Below are 9,690 nucleotides of genomic sequence, written 5' to 3'. Positions count from 1 at the left end.
CTTTTGATGCAATAGGTGCCAAGCTGATAATCATCTGCATGTGTTGCAGACACTAGTCATCCAACAGTGCTTGGAGACTGGCAGGGTACTGGATGTGCATACAAGCTGCTTTTTTTTGATTTTGATTTATTCAGTGGATTGGTGAATTTGTAAAAAATTTTTTTTTCTTAATGCTTTGAGATGATGATAATTTCTGAAGTTCAGCTTTTTATGTAGGTATTTTTACTGGTTAACTCTAAATAAAATAAGAACTCTGGTGTCCCCTAATATTTTCTCTACTATAATGAAAAATAGAGAAATACCCTGATTCACCTTTTATGCAGGCAGAATGGAAAGTTATTTTGTAAGGAGAGAATGTTTCCAAGCTTTTTGTACTATATATATACAAGATAAAACGTTAACAGTGTCATGTAGCAAGATTTTACGTATTATCAGAGATCTGAAGCTTAGTAATGGGTAGCAGTCATTGGAAAGCATTTCAGTACATTAAGCAAAGCTTCATTAAAAACGAAACAAAACCCTGCTGGCAAAGGAAACTAGCTGCAGAGATTATAGCATTGGCTTTTGCTTTCCACCTGCATGTTTTTGTCCTCCCCAGCAGTGAGAGAACATAGGGCTAAGCATCTTGGAAAAGAAAAAAACCAGAGAAAATACTGGTTTGCTCAGTACATTCCATTTTAGGCTCAAATGGTTTGATTATTTGATTAGTTTATCTGAACTATTAATTCTATGGTCTTAACCAAATAGACGAAGACTGGCAGAAGAGCATGTTCTGCCCACCTGAGATAGAGATAAATGTGCAACTATATGAACTAGGAAGTTTGTTCCAGAACATAACTGAGTTATGTGTTTGGGGAAAATACTGTGAACAGGAATATATGCAAATGGCGGCACTGTGCACAGCTTAAGCTGTGACACTGAAAGACCTTTGTGGATTCGTGAGATAAGATTCTGAGTAAAACTCTGATAAATGTTTAAAAAAATGTCTGGTCTGCATGACCATATTTTCTTTCCATTTTATAAATGCTGTTAATGATTTATTCAGATTGCTTAATTTTGTCCCTGATGAAATGAGTTGGTTTTCTAGGAGGGCATTTATTAGGAAATGGAAGATAAAATTCAGAACCAACTGAAGAACCAGCTAATGCTAGTAATTGCCATTATAAATTTACAAAATGCAACGCATTGTTTAGAATTGTTTTGAAACAATAAGTTGCATGGTGGACAGTTAATGAAACTGTTTCTTGTACTATGTATGTACACTGTACTTTTAATTTTGCACTAAGTTCTCTATAGAAAGCTTGAAATGCAACAAGGAGATCTAATAGGTAATCTTATATTTAAAGATCCTTTTCAGATTCGAATTAAATGTTTGAAACTTACAGAGCAGCCAGATTTTCTTAAAGCTCATAGCATGCAGGGACTTCTTAGTAATAGATGTCTATCTAGGCATTGGGAGATCTTCATATATGCAGGTTTGATTTGGAATTATTTGCATTTCCCAAGGGGAAGACATAATCAAGAACTTTCCACCTTTTGGCAATAGCACAATCAGATGCTGCGTTTACACTAGTTTGTAGACTGCATTTGTTTTCAAAAGGGTTAATGTCAGTGAAAGCTTTAAAAAGAAAACTCACCAGCCCAATACATAAAAAGGCTGTCTGTGCTGAAGTAAGTCTACTCCTATAACCTTGTGGGACCTGTTGAATATCTGCTATTGTCCTATAGCTTCATTCTCTTCAATAAGGTATGCATGTGGGCAGAATCATCCCCTGTAGGTGTTACGACTGAAATTGTTCTTCTCTGAAGTACACGTAGAGAAGGCTAGTCGTAGAAGTAAGTTGGTATCTTTGCAGGTGAATTTGTATTTCCTGATACGATGGACAAGCTGTTGTGGTGTGTTGCTACGGGAATTATCTATTTCAACAGTGAATGCTGTAGGAAAAAAATTACAGTTTAATAACAAAACTGTTTCTCAGTGACTAGGAAAATCAAAGTTACTGTTTGGAGATATGACCATTTCATTTGGTATCATTTGTCCTTGATCATACTTGGTGGAGGAGGAGGAGTACCTTTGCAGGCAGTTTGTCAGGGCTGGAGATTCAAAATGACAGAGGAATAGCTGAGGTTTGTGTTTGAGGGATGACAAGAAAAATGGTTGGCACTGCGCATAACACTGAGGAGTATATCAAACCCCAGAGTTTTAGGGTTTGTAATGGCAAGCATTCAGGTTCAGTTCCCAGTGTTGCTACAGACTTTGTTATATGACTGAGGAACATCTCATCTAGAAAACTGGGATGGTCAATAATGCCTTCTTCCTTTCATTTTTCCTATGTATCTAGATGGCAGGAAGGTGTAGCACTACCTTACCTTTATGCATATCCCCACACAGGTCCAGTTTTAGTTTGCTCCATTAAGTGCTGCTGTGACACAAACAGCAGGACATCAGTGGCAGAGACATGATAAAGCATTTTCAGAGAAGATCAAGCTGAGAAAGATGCAGATGGTTTTTCCCTCTAGTCCTTTTCAGCTTTTAAAAATTATTAGTTACTCATTTTCACAGTTGTATGCATTTTAAGGACAGAAAAGGACTGTAATCAATACCTAGTCTAGCAAGTCAAAATGCATAAAACAAGCCAGAATTTTGTACATGGCTCAGCTTGTAGAAGTATGTCCAATCTTGGCTTTAGCATTGAATGCAGTTGCTAAAATAAATCATGTGTTTCTTTTTGTTTCTTGCTCTAAAATGGGGTTTCTGGAATTTGAATTATTAGTCTAGACTTTTCTGAGCTCTTTGTAGTGAGCTTCCATTTTAAAGTTTAGAGATCCCAACTGAACACAGCATTCCTGTAATTATTAATTAATGAAGTATGCAGTATCAGAAACATCTCATTTCAGTTTTTCTCTCTTGGCCATGGTTAAATAGTTAGCCATTGATAACTGTTAAAGCTCACGTTCAGTAGATATTAGCATAGATATTGTATGTCTGTGTTCCTCTGAGTTCATTGCCTTTTTCCAGACTAGATAAAAGGATTTTCATGCATTTTTTTCAAATTTACTGTTGTATGTGGTGCCCAGATATTTCAGATATCTATGTGGCTTTCCAGTATGGAAACATGGCAGCTCTGATCCATCATGACCCTTTTCAGTTACCTTGAGTCACTGCTGGTTCTCCTTAGCTCCACTACAATGAAGAGTCAGTGTTTGCTTGCTGAAGGTGTTCCTGTCATGTGCATGTTTGTGTGTGTTACTGTGCTGAGCTGCTCATCTGTATTGATTATTTTTGAAGGATGTTTCACTTTCAGTTTGAATTAAGAGGAACATAAATGAATACATACATTTTGAAACATGATAGGTTCTCCATCTCCTCTGTCACTGGTATTGTAGCCAGGTAGTTTGCTTGAGCTGTATGGCCCAGATCCAAAGTGCATCCTGTTCTGCTGAAAGTGCATCCTTTCCATGCTGTGGGAACGTTATGCATCATGAAGCTGGGGAACAGTCGATACCTGCAAGGTGACTTGCTAACTGGTGGCTTTCTGGAGGGACTGACGTAATTTACAGGCATATGCAGTAACAGTGCAAACACCTCTGGGTCCTTCCTGCTCATAAAGGGCAGTCCTTGGGTCTACAGCCTTAGGTCTTATCTTAGCAGAAGAATGACACACCCCGGGCTGTTCAGACAGGCTGGAGGTCCATAACCTTTGTGGTCGCTCTGCTAACGCAGCCACAACTGTTAAAGGAGGTACGGCAACAGTTTCCTTTTGAGAATTAGCTGAAGCAGTGTTTCCTTCATACAAGGAACCAAGGCTGTTTGCAGGGGTGTCTGCTTTGCCTAGAGGCAAATGAGGGGCGCAATATGGTGTCCCATGTTGGCCTAAGTTCAACAGGCACCTCCAATAGGTGCCTTTTTCTTAAGCCTGTTTGTCCAAAACAGCTTCTCTATCCTTCAGTTTGAGAGACTGTTCCTTCCTAAACGATCCTCACATCTTTGATCTGGTGTGTTTGCGAGGCTTTTCCTGTCTTAGTATTGTCTTTTTAGTAAGCAATTCTCCAGAGTTTGCTAAGAAGTGGCATAACTGAGTCATTCTTTCCTTTCCTGCTTGTTTTTCTCACCAGCCTCATATTAAATAATAACCAATATATTAGTATAGTAAATATCTTAATACAATATTCATAAATTATTAAGAGCAGTTCCAAATCTGTCACGATGAACTCATGGGAGTGAATTGCTTTTTACAACAAGCACAGATTCCAAGTTTTTTTGGGCTGATGCTCTGGCTCATGCATACAGTATTAACTATTTAAACAGCCAAAGCCTAGCTTCCTTTTAAGGTAGAAATCCTGAATATAAAAATAGCAAGGATTTGTTTGCTACCAAATATTAGTAGTACTTTCCTTCTGGCTTCCCATTTTCCTCCTAACCACGCTTTCTCCCCTGACAAAGTTCTTTAGAAGTTGTAGTTAAGAGTTGTTTTAAGAAGTAATTGCAACGCAATGAATACTTGAGTCTGCTTGACAGATGTGATATTGTATGTAACCAAGAAAGGGGGCTTCAGATGAGACTCTTGAAGATTGAGACTTCAGTGAGCTAGTGAGAAGTCAAAGTAGGAAAAGAAACTCACAATTCCACTCCCAGTCGGTAAATTCCTGAGCAGTTAGGCTATCACTAATTGTAGCTAAGATTGCTCCCTTAGTGATGATTTTTTATGTGATGTGTAATTTTCTCTTGAGATAGCAACAATAGAAATACTACACATTAGCTTTTCTTAGCCTTGTAGGTTTTAATAAGTTTTGGAATTGCAAAAGATCTTGAGTAAGTTTTCAAAACACAACGTAATGGCTGTAGGTTTAAAGAATCTTGTAAGTCAATAAATACGGAGCAATGGAACAAATCTCCTGCTTGAGAATTTGCAGTTCAGAGGGGATGCTGGAAATCCGAGTTAGCTTGATCTCCTCTTAGTGGGGGGGCAATAAGCAAAGTTTTGTCTGGATGAGGGAAGAGGGAAATGAATCCTGTGTTCAACCTCCCCTGCAGTTGGTCTGAAAATTTGGAAACTCTCATTCTTCCAGTGATTTTTTCAGTGATGTGTTGGCCCCATTAAAGTCAGTGGGAGTTTTGCCATGGCTTTTAATGAGGTCAGAAAGAGAATAGTACATTTCAACTGCTTTTTTTTAAAGTTGGAAATAAGTTTTATATTCATTTCTTTTACAGTTACGTATTCTAGAAACAAATCCGCCTGTAATTAGATGGCATTTTCCATAGCATGATAGGAAGAAGCCCACTTGCAAGATGGGGTGGAATAACCATCTTGAGCTGCCTCAGGAGAACAACAGTCACTGTCAGCATCTTTTTTTGTTGTTTATTTATTTATTTTTTACCTGTTGGCATATATAGAATTTGGGTATTTGGGCACATGAGGGATAGTTTAATTTAAGATTTTACATCTACAAGCTCTGCCTTTGGGAGGAAAAGGCTGAAGTAAACAGGGCATAATTCAAATGAAAGGTAAGGAAATAGGGATTTGATTAGGATACTTCAGTGAGGTTTAACTATTTTGGAAAATATTTTAGCTATATTTCACATTTTACATTGTGCCAACAGGATCAAGACATGATGCATTGTAAGTCTACATTCCTTCTATTACCAGTGAAATGCATCTGTCTATGAACAGAGTATGGCATGTTTTCAACAGCCTGTCACAATAATGCACTCATTAATATGCCTGTGCAGGTTTATCACAGTTAAATATTTATGAGATATGCAAATGTTTGCTCTCCTTTAATTTACAAGTGACGACTAATCAAAGCTTTGCTTTCTGTTCTTCTCTGCTCTGGAATGTTGTTTTAGTAGGCAATAGTTTGATGAAAATATGAAGGTCAATGGAGGGGGAGGGAATCCTTTGCTTATTCTCTGCTGTTTGTCTGAAGCTGTGCAACCACTTCAGCTTTAAAGCACCTTCTCCTGTTTTGTTATCTGACCTTGAATATTTTTGATGGCTTTGAAATGTGTTGCACTTAAAAAACAAAACAAAGACACACTGAGGTATCCAAGTGTCCTTCCCTCTTCTTGGTCCAGGTGCTTCCCGTGGTGAGTGTGCACTGCTTACCAGAAACCAGTGCCAGCAGAGCTCCTTGTGATCTGCAGAGAAAGCTTACTCCAAACCTTTTGGGACAACTTGTCTTTCCTTAACTACTAATCCTTGTCCCTGTTCTCTTGTGACAGGAATGTGGTGAACGTACCTTTTCTAGCATTTGCAAGTCACCTATAAGTGTGTGGGGATAGAAATGCAGAGGTGCACCTTTAGCAAGGTGGGTTGGTGTTCATGGTGATATCTCCTGAGAAATGCTGCTTGGTGTCTGGTCCACTACTTTGAAGACTGAGTGGAAGTCAGCAGGAGCCTGCCCTCTCCTCCTGGGGCAGCAGCTCCTGGAAGAATGCACCTCCTGTGAGGGGACCAAGTGGGAGGAGAAGTTTATTTACTCAGATTTATCACTCACCCAGAAAATGAATAATCTCTAATGCTCATCCCACATTGTCTAAGTGTTGTCCCTCCTGCCTCCATGGTTTGGTGGCTGCCTCACTCTGCCAGGCAGGGTGAAATCACAGTTGACTAGCTTGCTTGTCCAGCAACACCTAAGGATGGAAGCTGCATGAAGTGGGAGCTCATGTCAACCTGGGTGGGGGTCAGCTTGAGGTAATTGAGTCATAGTATGTGAGCCTCTTTCTGTTTGTTTTAAATAGTGAGTCTGCAATCAACATAAATAGGAGCCACTTCCACTTTTCATAGTTCAAAGCATTTTCACAGTGTTTATAACTGCTAACGAACAATGTTTCAGAGAAAGCAGAACCCAGGCTTCCATGATTTGCACGTTTTGGCTTGTGAGATGCTCAAGCTTGTATATTGTAAACAAGGTTTAGAAACTCCTCTGCGTGGTTGTGCTTTGGACTGTAGCAAGCTTCAGAAGAAAATGTCTAATTGTGCCTGGATTTATTTTATAAGTTGGGACTGTTTCAGCAGTCTGTGTGGCCTTCCATTCAGCTGTTTGTTTAAGCCAAGCCAAAAGCCACTTATCTAAAGATGATTTATTCTCACTCTTGAGCTGACAGAACCAGGCTGGGAATGGCAAAAGCTGAATTGTAGGGTTTAGTCTGAGCTCCCGCCTTTGGTCAAACCATAAGGGGAGCATGAAGGAGTGGCCGTAACACTGTTTTGGAAGGTACTTGTGGGTCTCTTGTACGTTGCTTGTAGGACACCTTTTTAAAATAAACAGCTGTGGTATGTGATTGACTCAGATTTGAACTTTGCAGCTGCTCCTTCCTATCTGCCTGGTATGCCAAAGCAAAACCCTGCAGCTCAACATCTCTAAAATCAAACCTTAATTCAAATATTATAATTTGGATCAGCTTCTGACTTTCTGGTTTTGTCAGTGTAAGCAAAATGGAGGCAAGTGTGTTTCGTTATAGAGTTCAGAAAAATAGACGTTATTTATTTACTTAGAGTCGCGGAATCATAGAATCATTTAGGTTGGTATCGAGTCCAACGGTTAACCTAGCACTGCCAAGTCCGCCACTAAACCATGTCCCTAAGCACCACATCTACACATCTCTTAAACACCTCCAGGGGTGGTGACTCAACCACTTCCCTGGGCAGCCTGTTCCAATGCTTGACAACCCTTTCGATGAAGAAATTTTTCCTAATATCCAATCTAAATCTCCCCTGGCACAACTTGAGGATGTTTCCTTTTGTCATAGAATCATAGAATCATTAAGGTTGGAAGAGACCTTGTCCTATCACTTGTTACTTGGGAGAAGAGACCAACACCCACCTGGCTACAACCTCCTTTCAGGTAGTTGTAGAGAGCAATAAGGTCTCCCCTCATCCTCCTTTTCTCCAGACTAAACAGCCCCAGTTCCCTCAGCCACTCCTCATAAGACTTGTGCTCTAGACCCTTCACCAGGTACTTAGCATATAGCAATGTTGTATAGTAAAGGCAACAGCTGAATAGTCTTAGCTAGATATTTGAAAGTACAACTTGAGGCAGAGTATCTGGCTGTCAAAATTTCATCTAAAGAGGAAGAAAGTTTTAGTGATATTTTAAGATGGTTTGTTTTGTTAGATTGAAACAACCAGAAGGTTTTGGCATTCAAGAACTCAATTTTATTCTCTCTGGATGCTGTGAGGATCTGATGTTCTCACTGAGATCATTTCACTGTATTAGCCTTCACTTAATGCAGAGCCTGACCATGAGCATGGTGCAAGGAGCAGAGTAAATGAGGCTGAAGGTGTAGTTTCAAGCTGCCCAGTTGAAGAACGGTAGGTTGTATGGTGGGGTGGGATGGTGCTGCTGAGACCCTCGTGCTGGAGAGCTGCTGTGGTGTGCGGGTCACGCGGGTGCTTGCTGTGCAGGGCTGTTTCCCTCCTGGGCACCCACTTGCCCAACGCAGATGGTCTCCTTCCACACCTGTACAATTGAATGCAATAGTAAAAATAGAGGGAGGCCCAATTGACTAAGGGGCGAGCCTACTTTTCATAGTCCACTTCCTCAGCAAGAATTATTTTGAATGAGTTAATTCCAAAGGGGTTAAAGAACTGTTGTATATTTTGAATTTGGGCTGTCAAAGCAAATATTCTGACAGTCAGTCAGAAGTGGATATTGAGTGGCGTGCTGTGAAGAACATACAGTTCTGTCATGGAAAAAACTTGTCAAGGGATGGGAAACTGAGAGGAGGAATAAACAGCCAGTTTTCAACCTTGCAAGGGCCTAGCTTGAATTTCTGTTGAGAAAAATGGAAGGGGTGAGCAGAGTGCTGGAGGGAAGCTTCATGAAGCGCATTTATTTAGCACAGTCTGTATCTGGAAAAGCTTTAATGTATGGCACAAACATGCTATTGGAGCCGTGTGAGAATTGGTTAGGTTCATTTGGGAACTCAAGGTGGACTGTGTTGGAAGGAAAAGGTTAACTACACAAGTGTGACTGAATTGTAACTTACCTCCAGTACTTTATCTGCAACCTTTCCTTGCTAAGTCTCACAAAGAAGAAATGGCCCTGCCCCGTCTCTGGTCTATGCGCCATTCTGCTTTGTATGTTTCTGTCCGTCTGCTCACAAAAAGGAGATGTAGTTGAGTGCTGCTCCCATTCGAGGGCATCACTAGTGCAAGAATAAATTTATGCAGAAGTTCTCCCATGAATAAGGGTATGTTGCTCTGGAGATATGTTTTTTTACCAGAATAAAGTACTTGTTGCCTGGGGAAAGCCGAATTGTGAAGGTTTCATCGAAGTACATTCTGTTGAACTGTAGTTATCAATGACATTTACTAACCTTTAGGTGCTGTGAAGCCTCCCTGTGTTGCAAAATGGGGAAGTATATGTTCCAGTGAAGTCCTGAGATGTGACACGACTTCCATATCATCTTTAGACAGGCTATTTCGCTTATGCAGTGACTTTTCTGGAGATACTGTGTTTTTAAATGTTACTGAATTTATTCTTGCACTTGCATTTCAAATGGAAAAGAACTCCATGGTTTGGTCTTTTCTTCTCATTCTAATATAGCATTCCATGTTTGTTATCAGTGCCATGTTTTTATGGCTGCTAGTGTTAATCTGGAATTCCCACCTACTTAAGTAAATATGAACTTTGTTCTCTTCCTTCACCTTTATTAAATCTGTGTTTAATAAACAGTATTTTATG

This window comes from Pygoscelis adeliae, unplaced genomic scaffold (genome assembly GCF_000699105.1).
Source record: "Pygoscelis adeliae isolate BGI_AS28 unplaced genomic scaffold, ASM69910v1 Scaffold26, whole genome shotgun sequence".
NCBI lineage: Eukaryota > Metazoa > Chordata > Aves > Sphenisciformes > Spheniscidae > Pygoscelis > Pygoscelis adeliae.
Note: the sequence above shows the minus strand (reverse complement) of the source record.